Raw genomic sequence first — 15,000 nt, forward strand, 5'->3', positions numbered from 1 at the left:
CTGCATATTTCATACACTCTAGCCACACACTCATTATCCAACAGCCTTTGGACAGTTAATTTCTTTGGACACACATTTCTTTGCATTCTACAGATGTCCATTTTTCCTTTAGAAGGCAGAAGAATGAACTTCAGCGGATGAGAGAAGAACACAACACATAGCCACTGTGTTTAATAAGGCATCAACTTATTGAACTAGGAAAGGCAATTTCTAAAGGAATTGTGCTGTGAAGGCTGACTGTTGAAAGGCTAATGCTAAACTGGATGGCTGGCTTCAAATGATATGGAACATTTTAAGTTGAATAGAGTTTGAACAAGAAATTTCACTTTCTTGTTCAAAAGACTTGCAACTAAAAGTTGCAAGTCTGAATGCAGTATGCGCAACAATACAAACATACAATCCATTTTATTATGTAAAATATTTGACGAAATTTAAAGCTACACAAATGGCTTATAAGTTTGATTAGAAGTATATGAAGCATTAGTATGATAAGTAGAATAGGTTGTATTAGTATGATTAGTGCCAGTAAAATAGAATGATAAGTAAAAGCTAGCTTGGGCTTGAGAGGAGTGACGTCATCAGGCTCTAAGCAGGGCTTAAAGGAAATCAATCAGTTTTGATCAGTACAAGATCAAAATGGGAAGATTTGTCGACTGTTCAAAAAGGTTTAAAGGTTAAAGATTGACCGAGTTGTGAAGTCTGATGTAGTTGAAGTCTCACATTAATTGGCAGACTGCTTAGAAGTCGGCCCATTGACTTCAATTTTACCATTTAAAAGTTTCATATTATAAAAAGTTTATAACATTTTAATTTGAAAAGTTGTAGCCATCGATTCCATAAAAGATTAACAGTTCACAATTTGAACGGAGCCTCTAGGTGAAAAACTCTCGGTAAGGTCCCAAAAGAAAGTGTCAGAAAGAATTGGTGGAAGAACATCTGTTGTGAATGCCTCCAGCATTTTACACCTACACATTTAGAAAGTGACGAGAGCAGGAAGAAGAGAAAGGAGACAAGGGAATAGTACCTGACTGAAGCAACACACCTGTAGATGCCATACTTAATAACCAGCCTTTTACCATTTGTCTCACAGTGGGACTAGAATCCTACAAACACAAACATTCAACTATGAAAAGCAAGTGAGAATGTTGGCTAAAATCATTCATCAGTGTAATTGATGGGAATAAAAAGAAACTGCAATTTAACCTGAGGTTCTGCGTTAACATCCTGCAGTCTGCAGGATCACATTTACAACCTCAACAACCATTCACACACATGCAAAAAAAACCGTGATTAGTTAAATAGCCAACTAGAAATAAATAAGGAACAGGTAGCAAAGCCTGGCAAACATCCAAATTACAGTTAATATTCTTTTTCTGGAAAATTTAAATAAATCCATGTTGCTTTTCTTGTCTGCAGCATATTACAGGTACTTTCAAACAAACAATTCCCATCCAAGGTTCATGCGGCGGCGTAGAATTACCCCAGGTCATTTCCTGGAGGAGCTCCTCTGTTTGTCATTTGGCAGTAAGCGCACACAGCATCCAGGGACACACAGTACACACAGCTGGGGTACTGAGGAATACATTATAGTAATACAACTATATTTAGGTGGAGGTGTGGGGATTCGAGCGTGGAAGAGGAAGGCGAAAGAAGGCAAACTCAGCGGAATAAAGCTGTGTTTTATGTGTTAAAGTGCATAATACAAAAGAGACTACAGAGAGAGCACTAATAGTTGGAGGCTGGAAAAGATTTGTATTCATACACGCATATGTACACATTATCCAGTGACAACAGACACACACACACACACACAAACACACACGCACACAAACAGTCTGGAATGAACAGCTTCCGTGACCCTTGACTGTTATTCAAAACACATCCTTTGAGGTAATTGACATTATTAGTCATAACTCAGCAAGCAATTATATGACCAACCTTTTAATCCTGCTGATTAAAGAGCTTTTAGGGGACACAATACTTTATGACTTACTGCGTGCATGTGTGTGGTTGCTTCTTTGGTGAAGTATAATGATCTGGTTTAGAGGGAGCTTTGCCCAAATCAATGATGCTGTGGGTATTAATATGTGTATTAGGTAGTCACTCTGTGTGCCAAAAGCAAGCCTTGTTTGAAACAACGTTGACCGTCAGTGCGTAACAAAAAAGAAACAACTTTCAACCTCCAAACTTTAAATAGTTTTGTCTCTCCGACATATTAAACAAATTTTACACTTCACTCTAGGACTAATCATTTATTAAAAATGAAGGTATAAGCAGTCCCTCTAATTAGATCAATTAACCGTCCTCTGGAAGGATGACAATTTAATTAACACTTTATTACAAATTTAGAGCAAGGTGTCTGCACAAACACATTAAGAATATACTGTTTAATTGGACTAATTAGTTTGACTTTATCTAAATGATAAGTACAGAGACGCAGACTGCCGCACCATAACACATATTCCCATCATGCAACACTCCCACTCTAGAAGCTGTCAAGAGTGATACATGTATTTACTGTAGGTGGCTTCTAAGTAGTCTCTTGTATGTGTGCTCTAGTCCAACATACTCAACATCAATGAACTTACAAATACAGAGGTACAGCATTGTGTGTGTATGCCTTAATTCACTCATTGCCAATGCATCGTTTGTATCAATTTTCTTAATGGGGATTTTTTCATTGACATGCACTGAAATAGAAAGATAGTGATGAAATGTTTCATTACCTACACACTACACTTCACACATAAGCACTCCAGACCTAGTTTGGACTGCCTAGTCATGACGCCATTTACAGCCCCAATGAAATGTATTCCCCCTAGACACATAATTTAAATATTACATCTCTAGGCTCTAGACGCATATTAGAATAGACGCACGCACGCACACACACACTCACACAAACTATTGTGTGTCTATTCCCTAAGGATTTCATTGAGATACCGTTAATTTCACAGGTACTATTATTCCTGATTAACAGGGCCTATTGACAAGGTAGAAACAGCGCCCTGAGCATAAAGCTCTATATCACTGTTCTCTCTCTTGTCGTCTGCTCTCGTTGATCCAATATGTTTTAGAATCCAGAATATTCTAATCCCGATTAAGAGGTAGCTATGGCAAGATTAATTATATGGACGAGTCAAGAAAAATGCACACAGGCATCTATGAAATGTAATCTGAATTATAAATAATAATAAATAATATGTTAACTACAGCACTCGCACATAAATATACTCTTGTTTACCATTCACCTTTTAAGTGTGTGTGTATGCGCTGTAGCTCAGCTTGGTGTGTACAGCCCTACTCAAAGCTCTATAAGGGTCTGCTGGGTCGTGACCCCTGCTCAGGTCACGATAGTGGAGGAACCCCAAGCAGCATACATTGTTTCTGTACCAAATTGTTAGAGGTCAGGGAGGCCGGGGAACATATTTTCTAAAATAACACATAGGGAGATCCCTTTCTTACTGAATAAAACATGTATAATATAATGTGTGAAACACACAAAAGCATGCACACATGTGCACACACACTGGCACACACACACACACACACACACACTGGTACACTCTATGGTTTCTCCCAATTGAAGACACTAGATGAACAGTCGAAGTAGACTCACACAGTATCTGGTGTACTGTTAGAGCTGCATTAATCCAATCAGATGCAAGAGTAGAGTGAGAGGCTCAGTGCCTGTGTTACACTCAGTGCACCACAATGTACGTCAATGGGGCCAGTCAGACAGGCATCAGGAAGCAGCTGGACAGTATCCAGATCCATCCCCCGCTGGGAGATAAAGGCTACGGTGGGGGCGACGGATAAGGGGACAGCAAAGCCTGTGGTTCTGCAGACCGAGGTCCACAGAACCGCCATCCAATGACGGCTTGTGTAACTATGTGTTCAGTTTGTATATACAGTATTAAATGGCTTACAATGTATCAAGCATACTGCGTGGCCTTGTGTCTGAGATGCATCGCAATGCACGCAGAGTAAGGCTAGGGCTCTCAAAAGCTTGGATCGTTAGTATTTGTTCGTTCCTATAACCTCCTATAACCATATCTTTGAAAAGTTTAATGAAGGTTTAAACGGGGCGATTTTAATTTGAAGATGTTCGCTTGCAAAAGAAAATATAGCACTATAGTTGAAAATTACATGTCAGGTTAGTCGTGTTCTAAAGACTAAACATCCAACAATATTTCTGTTGAATGATTAACATGGATATTCAACAGTTTCTTTCTGTGTGTGTGTGAGTTTTTGTTGTAAAATAAGAGAGACATCATTAAGCAGCTGGACAGAATCCATCAGGAATGATGTCACCAAAACCATGAGGGCAGGCTAAAAACAACGTCTCTCTCTCTCTCTCTCTCTCTCTCCCTCTCTCTCTCCCTCTCTCTCTCCCTCTCTCCCTCTCTCCCTCTCTCTCTCTCTCTCTCTCTCTCTCCTCTGAAGGCTCGGTGGATGACTGCCAGGCTCTACAGCCGCACTCCGGTCCTCCAGGGACACTGACGCTCTGTCCCAGGAGAGATCCTCCTGTCCTGGGTTAACAGGACAGATGGACTGCCTCTGCTTCTGGAGAACAACGCTGTGCACTGGGCAGAACTCACCCAGGAGACAGTCGTGTTGCATCTTTATTCATTTCCCTGGTTAGACTAAATCACTCAGCCACAATTAAGACCTGACCTCACGTGTAAACTCAGCAATTTAGACATGGTGAGACAGGGTCAGCCAAGGTGCTAAAACAATAGATTAGACTCAGCCTCCACTTCTGCCCTCGGTGGCGATTTAGGGCTGTAAACAGCAGACTGACAGTATGAGGGCCAGAGCACATCATACATCCACCCGATAGACTCATCAAGGATTCACACACACACACACACACACCCTTTTAACTTGTTGACCCTCCCTGAGCACTTTCACACTGGTTTCACACAGTGTATTGTGTTTTCAGAATCCAATATCTGTTGCCTCTTCACACATATATAGATAGACTAGTAAACAGCACAATTCCCTACCTCTGGCTTCCATTGTAATATTTAACAACATTTTATGCCACTGGTTACGTTTTAGCGAACAATGGCACCCTCAATGCAGCACTCAAACAGCATAATTAAACTCCATCACATCGTCAAGATCGAACAAAACATTTAATATAATTACGTTTATGTGACCCCTATGAAGCAAAACAGTTACATTATCAAATCCTTTTCACTTGTGCGGTTATTTATTGGTACATAGGCGATGATGATGTATTGGAATTAGATGAGGCTGTGCTGTTAAGCAAATGAATGGTGTGTTGGCTAAGTGTTCTGCCAAGAGTCGGGGAGAGGCACAGAGCGGCTATCGGAGTACTTCTATGGGGTTATGGTAATCATCAGTGAAGTGTTTGTGTGTGCCATTGTGGACGAGTCGAGTGCAATATCACTAATATCGCACTGCTAAAATACATTAGCATGTATGGTCCTCCGTGAATAATGTGGAGGCTGTATGGCAAAGCGGTCAAATCAACTCTGAGCAGGTCTATCTCTACGGTCCGATAAGTTCCAGCATAGCTTTACTCAGCATGGCAGATACAACAGCTCCCTCCCGCTATGATTATCTCTCACCAACCACTTGTGTGGTATGTAGAAATCTTGAGATTTTTGTTGGGCAGGATAATGGAAATCATTTGAAAAGCATTGCAATCTTTTATTTGTGTAAACTCAAGATTCCTGGCTTTAAAAAAGTAAATCTGTTAATATTCTTCACAAAAATATACACTATTGCCAATCCTCTGGACTCCGACTGATGTTCAGAATAACTCTGATTTCCACTTTCACAAAGAGAAAAGACCAAGACAGTAGAGGTGATATATACACAAATATTGTGTGTGTGTGTGTGTGTGTGTGTGTGTGTGTGTGTGTGTGTGTGTGTGTGTGTGTGTGTGTGTGTGTGTGTGTGTGTGTGTGTGTGTCTAAGAAGCCCATTTGTTTGAGATTACTTTTACTTATTCTTTTAATATCTGGTTCTTAAGTGGGTTTTATTGGTTTTGTCATTTCATGCTGGGTTTTCAGTTGCTATTTTTATCCACATTCTTTCAAATTTTGTTTTACTGATACCTTCACACCTGTTTTTGCTTTTATACTCTCATTCGGTTTTATTTACTGTGTTCAATCTGCTCCTGTTTTTGCACCTTGTCTTGTTTCTTTTATTTCTGTAAAGCCCAACCTCGTAGCCTACTCTTCAAAAGGTGCTGCGGAAATAATGTCTTTTTTTACGACGATGAGAGGCCAAGACATAAATGAAAAACCTCATAAAAGATACCCAGATACGTGTTACACGGCCTATCAAGTCGAGAGGCTAGAAATACACAGTGACTCTAGCTGCTACAACTCTGCTCTGGAGGAGTAAGTACAGTAATACCTAATTTATAGTCACCGCCGGTGAGTCGCGCAAGCTGGCGTGAACCAGAAATGACGGAATCACTGTCCTCAAACATGGTTCGTACGGCAATTTATGAGGCACCGTAGGCACAACGCGTGAACTGCGCGTCGACAGAAACGTCACTGCAAAATGTTGCCTAATAAAAGCCATGGCGGTGGCTGTAATGACTGTCCGCACACTTCACCAACACCTCATCACTGCGACTATAAATTCCGCTGAGCTCCTCGTCGCTAAGTAAGGGCTTAGCATGGAGGCTGAATGTAAACTATGTCAATGTGAGGGTTTAATAAATCACATGCTCTTATTCTTTTATTATGATTTTACAATTAATGTCACTACTTATCAAATGGGCACAGACTAATAATACCGGAACGGTTGACCTTTTGAGTTCCACATTAATCCTGCTGTAAAGTGTTACGTATCTGTGTTGTGATGTGTTACGTGGTGAGTTACGCGCTCTACCTGGTGGTTCACCAAGTAGGGCATTAAGGCTTGGGCCCTACGGCCGTGACACGTGTTCAATATCTGCCCTTGGTCATTGGCTACATGTCCTCCACTCCCTCTCCCATAGCTTCCTATCAAACTGTAAATGTATCTTCATGAATAAAACACATAAAAATACAAAACATCTGATAGAAGCATATTGTGCATATTATGCAAATGCCGCTCGCCAGTAGGGGGGCCAGCGATTATATCACGGTGGCCGCGGCCCCCCGGCTCCCCCTTTTGGGCGCCACTGGCAGGCAGAGGAACAAAGGACAAGCACGGTCTTTTGAATGTTAATTTCTGTTAGTGTATTTACCCTTTAATATTCAGTAAGTGATTGTACACACAGTGGGCCTAATTCCAAAGAGACTGGAGTCAACAGTAGTTACATTACATCCCATTAAATCCCTGATGGTGGAATCACTGTGGAGACCTCACCGTCTCTCGGCCCTCTCACTTAGCATCCACCTTTTATCTCCCACTGCCTCTTGTTCCACACTTCACGCTGATGCACTGGCTTCTATTACGGTTTTCCAATTAAACTTAGTGATGGGTTCACAACCTCATCCTCTCGCTACACATGCCGTTCTGTAAAATATAGTATTGGGGCGGCCGTAATGTTTTAGGTTATTATCCTAAAGGCTTGAGTTACTTTTCTACGTTAATGAGTATTTAATATGAAGGATGTCAGTAATTAGGTGACACAGGCCATTTTCTATGAATATATGATGAACAGTTCATACATTGCATTCAGTAAGTACCCCTTGACTTTTCCAGGAAGTGACAGGATGTAGTCAATGGAGACTTGGGGAGGATATTGAAATATCCTCAGGGCTGACAGCTCACGCTGGGGCTTGATGAACAACACCAATAAAACAAATTAAGACAAACAGCCACAGTGGGATGACCCATTGATTCCAAGTGGAATTTATGTTTTAAAATACAAACTACTGCATATGATGTTGTTCTACCGTCACAAATAATAGGTGGAAGTTTTACTTGACATTCTGGCAGATCAATACAGTACTCAGGCTCAGTATGTGGCATGGGACAGGAACAAGCCCACCTGGTATTCATGTTGGTTATTTCATCAAGGAAACTGACCAGCATCATGTATCTCACTTCTCAGCAGCTATCAAACTAACTTGTTAGTAACCGTGCCATTTGTCTCCAGACGGAAATTATCCATGTAGAAAGCCAGAGATTTGATCAATTTGAAGCTTTATGTCTCGCTACATTGGTGAATATCAATATGCAATGAAGATTGTCTATATCAATCACCTGATTCTCCATAACGAAGGATTCTCTAATAGACTCCAAGCCTTTGGAGAGAAGCCTTCGGAGAGAAGTTTTAGATGTCCGTCAACACAAAGCCAGACGTTTTTTTGCGTTTTTTCCTTTTGTCCACATAACAGAGGTTTTGGGACCTGAAAACTTACTTTTAAAATTGTCTTCCAGAGTTGATTGAAAAGGCAGCCTTTATGGCGCCATGTGGACAGGCTAAACGGTAACTATTTGAAGACAATAACGACACGTAGTAGTAGAAAGCTGTCGTACAAAGGCTTGTGGTATAATTTAACGTTTTTTAAAAACCTCCAGCGTTGTGTGGACGGAGCCTTAAAGGGCCCCTATTTCACCACCAGGCATGAGTATGATTGACCACTACAAGCCATTTCACAATCTACCCTGCCCTGACATAGTGATTTCACAAGTCCATCTATATGTATGATGGCTAGATCAGTCTACGTGCACAGTGGGCTGTACCAACTGGTAGGCTTATGGTTTAATTAGGGGGCCTTTGTACATCATACTGATCAGTGTCAAGCCGGCAAGACTTTAAGCAAGAAACATAAGGTCATGTTAAAATAGGGGTGGTTGAAAGGGGATTGAAGAAAGCCTGAAGGTCGTTCACCTCTGGGCTATTATGGGATGGCTGCTCCACAGACCTTACTGGAGAACACAAATCAATTTGGACTTGGCCAGGTAATAGATGTCAAAAGTGTTTTCCTCAGGAAGAAACCTGTGTATTCAGCATGGCATCCCCAGAGCTCTGATTGGCTGGATTGAGGTCCCTGCATGACCACTGATTGCTCTTCAATGTGGCATGTGATGATGGATCGGTTGGCTTTCAGGTGGCTGCGAAATAGAATCCTACATTGGGCAGAATTAATTAACTTCTGTGTTGTTTTCTAAAATAAAGCATAACTTTAGATCAGCATTTTAATTCATCCCTTGCGAATGCTTTCCATGAATCAAGTGCAAGGTAACATTTAATCTCAAGCAACACAGAATGAACGGCAAATGTGAAGCGGCATAATCAGGGAAATCTCAGTTTGATCTCCGATCAGAGAGTAGGTTTGGTTATAGTCCATGTAAATTCCCAGGGGGCATCGGAGTGGGGAAATGAGGTTGCGTAATAAAAATTACACTCACACGCCAAATATCCAGACAAACACCACAGATCTTCGTACACACACACACACACACACACACACACACACACACACACACACACACACACACACACACACACAGAGTGAGTTTGTGACAGTCTCAGACAGCAGGATAATTGCATCAATCATATTTTGTTAATGCTAAATATATTTGACAATATTATTGTCAAATATAATAATATTCATGCAATGTGCACTATGGGAAAATACTTTCTTATGCGCTGGTGTCACTGTATAGATTTAGCCTCTGGCCTTGAGGTTTGTTGTTCTGTCTCCAATGTACAAATGTATGCAGCAGGGCCTGACAGAGAATCCATGTTGTTTAAAATAGGCCGATAAGGGTTTAAAGTGCAGCGTGACAAATAGAACGCAACATCTGAAATACCTGAAAGACTCTGTATCCAGGATTGTACATTTAATAGAGGGATGCAAACATAATACTGTATGTATCACAATATGTTACACAACCAACATGGACTACACAAACAAACCGCTGAGGAAATGTATTTAGATATAGGTCTCAGAAGCGAAAAAAACTGTTGTCACTGTACCTCAATAAGAACCTTGTGACTACTCTGAAGAACTCTTTTCAAACCTAGCTCACCCCAAAGGAACAAGACGAATAAGTTAGGGATCCAGAAGCTGCTCTCATCCACAAAGTGACTGCCAAGCGTTAAACTCATACCGCTTGGCAGTCATCAGCGTTAGAACTCCAAAGATACTAGTAATAATTAACAAATATATACATATTATTTGAATATGTAACTCTATGTTTGGAAACCTGCAACAATTACATATGTATGGTTTGCAACGGGGTTTGAGGACTACAGCCTGATCGGTGCCCGGTAAAATGTTTTCAAAGGCAGGAGAAATGTCTTCCAATATAAGATGGCATTTGATCATCATTTATCACATTAATAACATCGCCCAGAATTAGAAGTGAAAATCAATGTCACTTTCAATAACATCGGGGGAAATCAGTGGCAGGGAAAATATGTTAATAAATGAGACGCTCGTGCTTCCAACCATCAATCTTAATCATGGATCCAACGCATTGACTGCATTGTGGTGAGGGTGAGTTCAGGTTTGGAAAGAATCATGTTTGGGTGGTTGGATGGATGTGAACCCATTGTGGCGGGTTCAAGTTAAAGCTAGGGTAGGTAAGAGCAAGGGTTAAGTTAGCTTACAGGTACAGTATTTCTAATGGACCTGGTACATTAGAAAATAGTTAATGGGTGTCCTGAAGCATTGCCAAACGTGGCACTGGACTGTAACTTGGAAACCTTTTCTTGGCGGCAGAGGTCTCAGGGTTGAACGAAGGGCGGAGCAAAGACGCTCAACAGAAATCCACTTAATGTATTGTCAATTCAAATTATGAATACACAGAGGCATGTGCAGAGATGCAAGAAATGTTATTCACCACACTCTGAAGAATCGAATTGTACTCATCCAGAGTCACTGTGTTGGCTAATTTGCAAAGATTTAAATGGATCAGACACATTTTCTTTGATATAAATGCTGTACCTTGATAATCCAGGTGATGTAGCAGCCAGGCAGGTAGGTGGGGAAGAAAATTAAGCAGGTATGCCTGGTGTTAGAGAGGCAAGGCAACAGATTGCAGGTGATAGAGGTCGAGGCCAACAACGCAGTTTCATTCCAATAATAAATCCATAATGTAATTTAACAAGTTCAAAGTTAAATAAACTAACGTAATAAAGGTGCATGGTTAAATGAATCAAACTAAAGTGGTGTAAAGAGTTAAGCGATAAAGAACTTGAATGAATTCCAATTCCTGTTTCAAATAAACAAACAGGCACATGTGTTGAAACCCAATGTGCTTTCAAAATAAGAGACTCTGGATTTCCTGCAGTCTTTTCAAAATAAAGATTATTTTAATAAACATAGAAGTATAAAGCATATGTCAATATGTCTGTTGTAAATATAAATCAAATATGGAACATACAGTCTCACGATATTGTATTTTGTGTCCTCTCTCTCCTCATATTTGAAGGCATTTACCCTTCAGGCTAGAAGTAGTTCTCTATCAGAGAAAGCAGCTTGACTTAGTGAAATAATGAAATACCAAAGTTCAAAAGTTATATCACCTTAACCTAGAGGAATTGTATATTTGGGCTTGATGCACGAGAAATAAATGCATTTCAAAATGATAAAATTAAAATGAGCAAGGAGGAGTTTGAGTTGAATAGTAAATCACTCTTATTCTGGGGAACACCGATTGCCATGCTAAAGAACAAATCAGCTGAAAGATAATTAATTAGTGCTGCTCTTCAAATAAGTCCATTCTACTGCAAGACATGGTTCAATGTCAAGGCTGTCGGAGAGAATGCATAAAAACATATTATTTAAACATTCTCCTTTTATCTAACAAGACACTGATTGTCCAACAATCAGTGTCTTTGCAGGAAGACTTTTAGTTGGATGACACGCCACGGTCCAAAACTGATGTCAGGCCTGTCAACAACACTGACATGGTCCAATCACACGCAACCCCTCACTCAGGAGTTGCATATGATGGCTGCTAAATGTATGATATAAGAGCTAGAACTTAAATGTAATTGTAAGAAATGCCATAACCATCCTTGAACTATTACGGATTTATTGCAGGCCTATGATAGGCTATTCCTGGCTCGTTTATGACAAATCAGGGCATCTCATTCATGATGGTTTGGTGAATCCATCTTGCCTGTCAATCACAGGAGTGTAAAATGCAACTCTTCTTAACGGTGGGTTCACAACTTCCATGGGAGGGTTAGCATATTAATGGATGGGTCTTTCGTATCTGTCCCTTTCTGCTCCCTGTCCTTCAGTTTCATGAATCTTACCTAAAGCAGCTTTCACTAAGTAGGCCAGAATAAAGGGATTGTGAGCTGAAGACAGGCAACGCACCTCTATCGATACAGTATAGCAGCATCTGTGTTCGGGTAAAAAGCCATGCCCCATCTAACACCCTCACAGATAGTCTGTGTGGTCATTATAATTTAAATCCCGGTTCTCATATTGGTCACATTTCAGCTCCCATTAGAGGGGTGCTTATAAAAACCATGAGCCATGGAGAGAGGGAGTCAGGCACAACAGCATTACATGCTGCAGTGGCTCTAGAAGAGGCTCTGGGACCAGAGTTATTGTTCACTGTGTACTGTGAATCCCTTTGCTACTGTCCCTGATACATACTGCTGGGTCTGGCTTTCTTGTTCGATGGATAAACACAAACTAACGGGAAACTAAGAGGGATGGCTAACTAAGCTTTGTGTCGTCCCATGTTTGAGTCTCTCCATTGTGAATGAGAGAAAACAGGCTTAAACATTATCCCCATGTCCACGTCTCCAAACCTTAATTCAAAACATCCATTGTGTTTGTGAGTGCGTGTGTGTGTGTTTATGTGAGAGTGTTATTCATATGATTGACACAAACACAAAAACAGACAGTCTATGGATACCAATTATCAGAAGGCTCAATTTCCAATTCCAGACAGACACACTAATTTGAGTATGCTGGGATTTTCAACCTGTCCAAATATTGGACAGTTCATCTCACATCCAGGGACCTCATTTTTCTCGAGTGTATTTGCAGTGCGATGTTCAACCATCATCTTTACATGTCATCCAAAAGAGCACTTTGTGGGGGTATAGATGATATGTCTGTATTCCATGAATCTCAATGTACATTCTGAGCACTGATCACAGAGGTGTAATAGTATGGGTGAACACCGGTGTATCTCATAATGGTTAATAAACCATGCTCACGCCCCTACTTCTACACCTCTATCAGAACTGTTCACTTGTTCAGTCAATATAAATTAGGGATGCATGATATATATCGAGTCCGATAAATGAACAGCCGATAATTGGACGTTTCTATTATTACGTATTATTTAGATGATTCTTGTTGATTATCGACGTGAGAAGCAGTTAAAATAAAATCATTATCATGCATCATCATTACCGTGCATCCCTATCAGAAATGTGTCACCAGTTTTTCCCTTGGCAAACCCAACAAGTCAAAAGATGGCTTGAGGTGTCCCTGAGCAAGACACCTAACCTCAACTGCTCCCGACGAGCTGGCTGTCTCCTTGCATGGTTGACTTCGTCTTCAATGTGTGTATGCACTGTTGTAAGTTCACTCTGGATAAAAGTGTCTGCTAAATGCCCTAAGCCTGAACGGGAAATGGATTTCAGAAGGTTTGGCTGTTCAATGTATACATGTTCCAATATCCACACAGCAGTGGCAAGAAGCACTTATTTTTCTATCCTCTATCAAAGATGCTTCTTTTGCGGATGCACTAGAACTAAAAAAAAAAGTCTTTCAGGGTTTTAAAAGGGGTGCGTTCCAGCAGGACCCAACCCAGGAGTTAACCTTCCTCGTACATATGTATGTGTATGATAATTAAGACTGAAACGCCGATCGACGTAGACTGCTAATACTTTGACCTGTCAAATACAAATATGGATGGGGAAATTTCTCCTGACATGAGTAAGTGAAACCAGATGTACTTTGTAAGCGAAAGACGGATAAAGCTGAGTCGTTTGTCGTTTTGACGAATGCGAGGGAAAAACAATCATACCGTGCAATCGAACTATGAGAGAAACAATCTATGAGAAGAAGTGTCTGTGACAGAGCTATTACACACCACACACCTGCTCAAGTGTATGTAAATAAAGCCAATCTCCGACATCCAGCCGTGAGTTCTCATTCATCATGACAATGGGAATTACCATAGAAATTGGAGTCCTCTTATCAAGCCCTATTTAAAGTGCCTGTGGCCACATAGAGAAAGGAGATACAGTGACTGTACTCAAATATATCTGCTGCTCCCCTGAGGATCGACCATTCCAAACACTTCGAGTTTTTAATCCATTTCATGGTGTGCTACTAGCACTGCTGCTCTTAATGATTCTGGTTATTTGGCATATGCATACATTTCTCTTAACCATTCAAAGCTTTGTAACGTTAATTGAAAAATAAGAGGAATATAATCGTAGAAGAGGCTTCTGGTGCTCATTGAAGTTTGTCTATGGTAAATACAAGAACGCCATGGTACTTAAGTCTTATTTTAAGCTTTTTTCTATTTTTATTACTGGATGTTTTTGTATGTCACTCAATAATCGAAACTTGTCTACAAAATAGTATGTCTGAACAGTATTTAATAAAAACCAGCAGAAATATAATAGACTACAATTTATTTTATTATTAACATTTAAGTTGCTATTACAGCAAATAATGCAAGGGCTGACTTCATTTTTCTGTTTTTATAAACAAGGGAAAAGTGCATATCAAAAGAAGTAGCTCCATGTCAGTCAATAGAAAAGGGATGTGTCACTCACTAAATACATTTCTAACATTTAACAGATACGATTGGGGCTGCCAGCTGTCATTGACTGTGCTTCCTCCTGTTCTTTGTCCAACAAACTAAAGGGAGCTACTTGACTACATCCTGCTCATGTGCTTTCAAACATAATGTCCCCCCTGCAACCATGGCAACCAACAAGTTTCTTCTTCCACCCACGCCCATATCCGTGTATATGGGCTTTCTTCCTATTGGTAGTGTTTGAGTAGTATGCTACAGTTGTTCTCCTAGCATCCTGCCTTGGATTCATTCAAGACTGTGTAGTAGTGTGTGCCTGTA

This window comes from Pollachius pollachius (assembly GCF_949987615.1).
Source record: "Pollachius pollachius genome assembly, chromosome: 3".
NCBI lineage: Eukaryota > Metazoa > Chordata > Actinopteri > Gadiformes > Gadidae > Pollachius > Pollachius pollachius.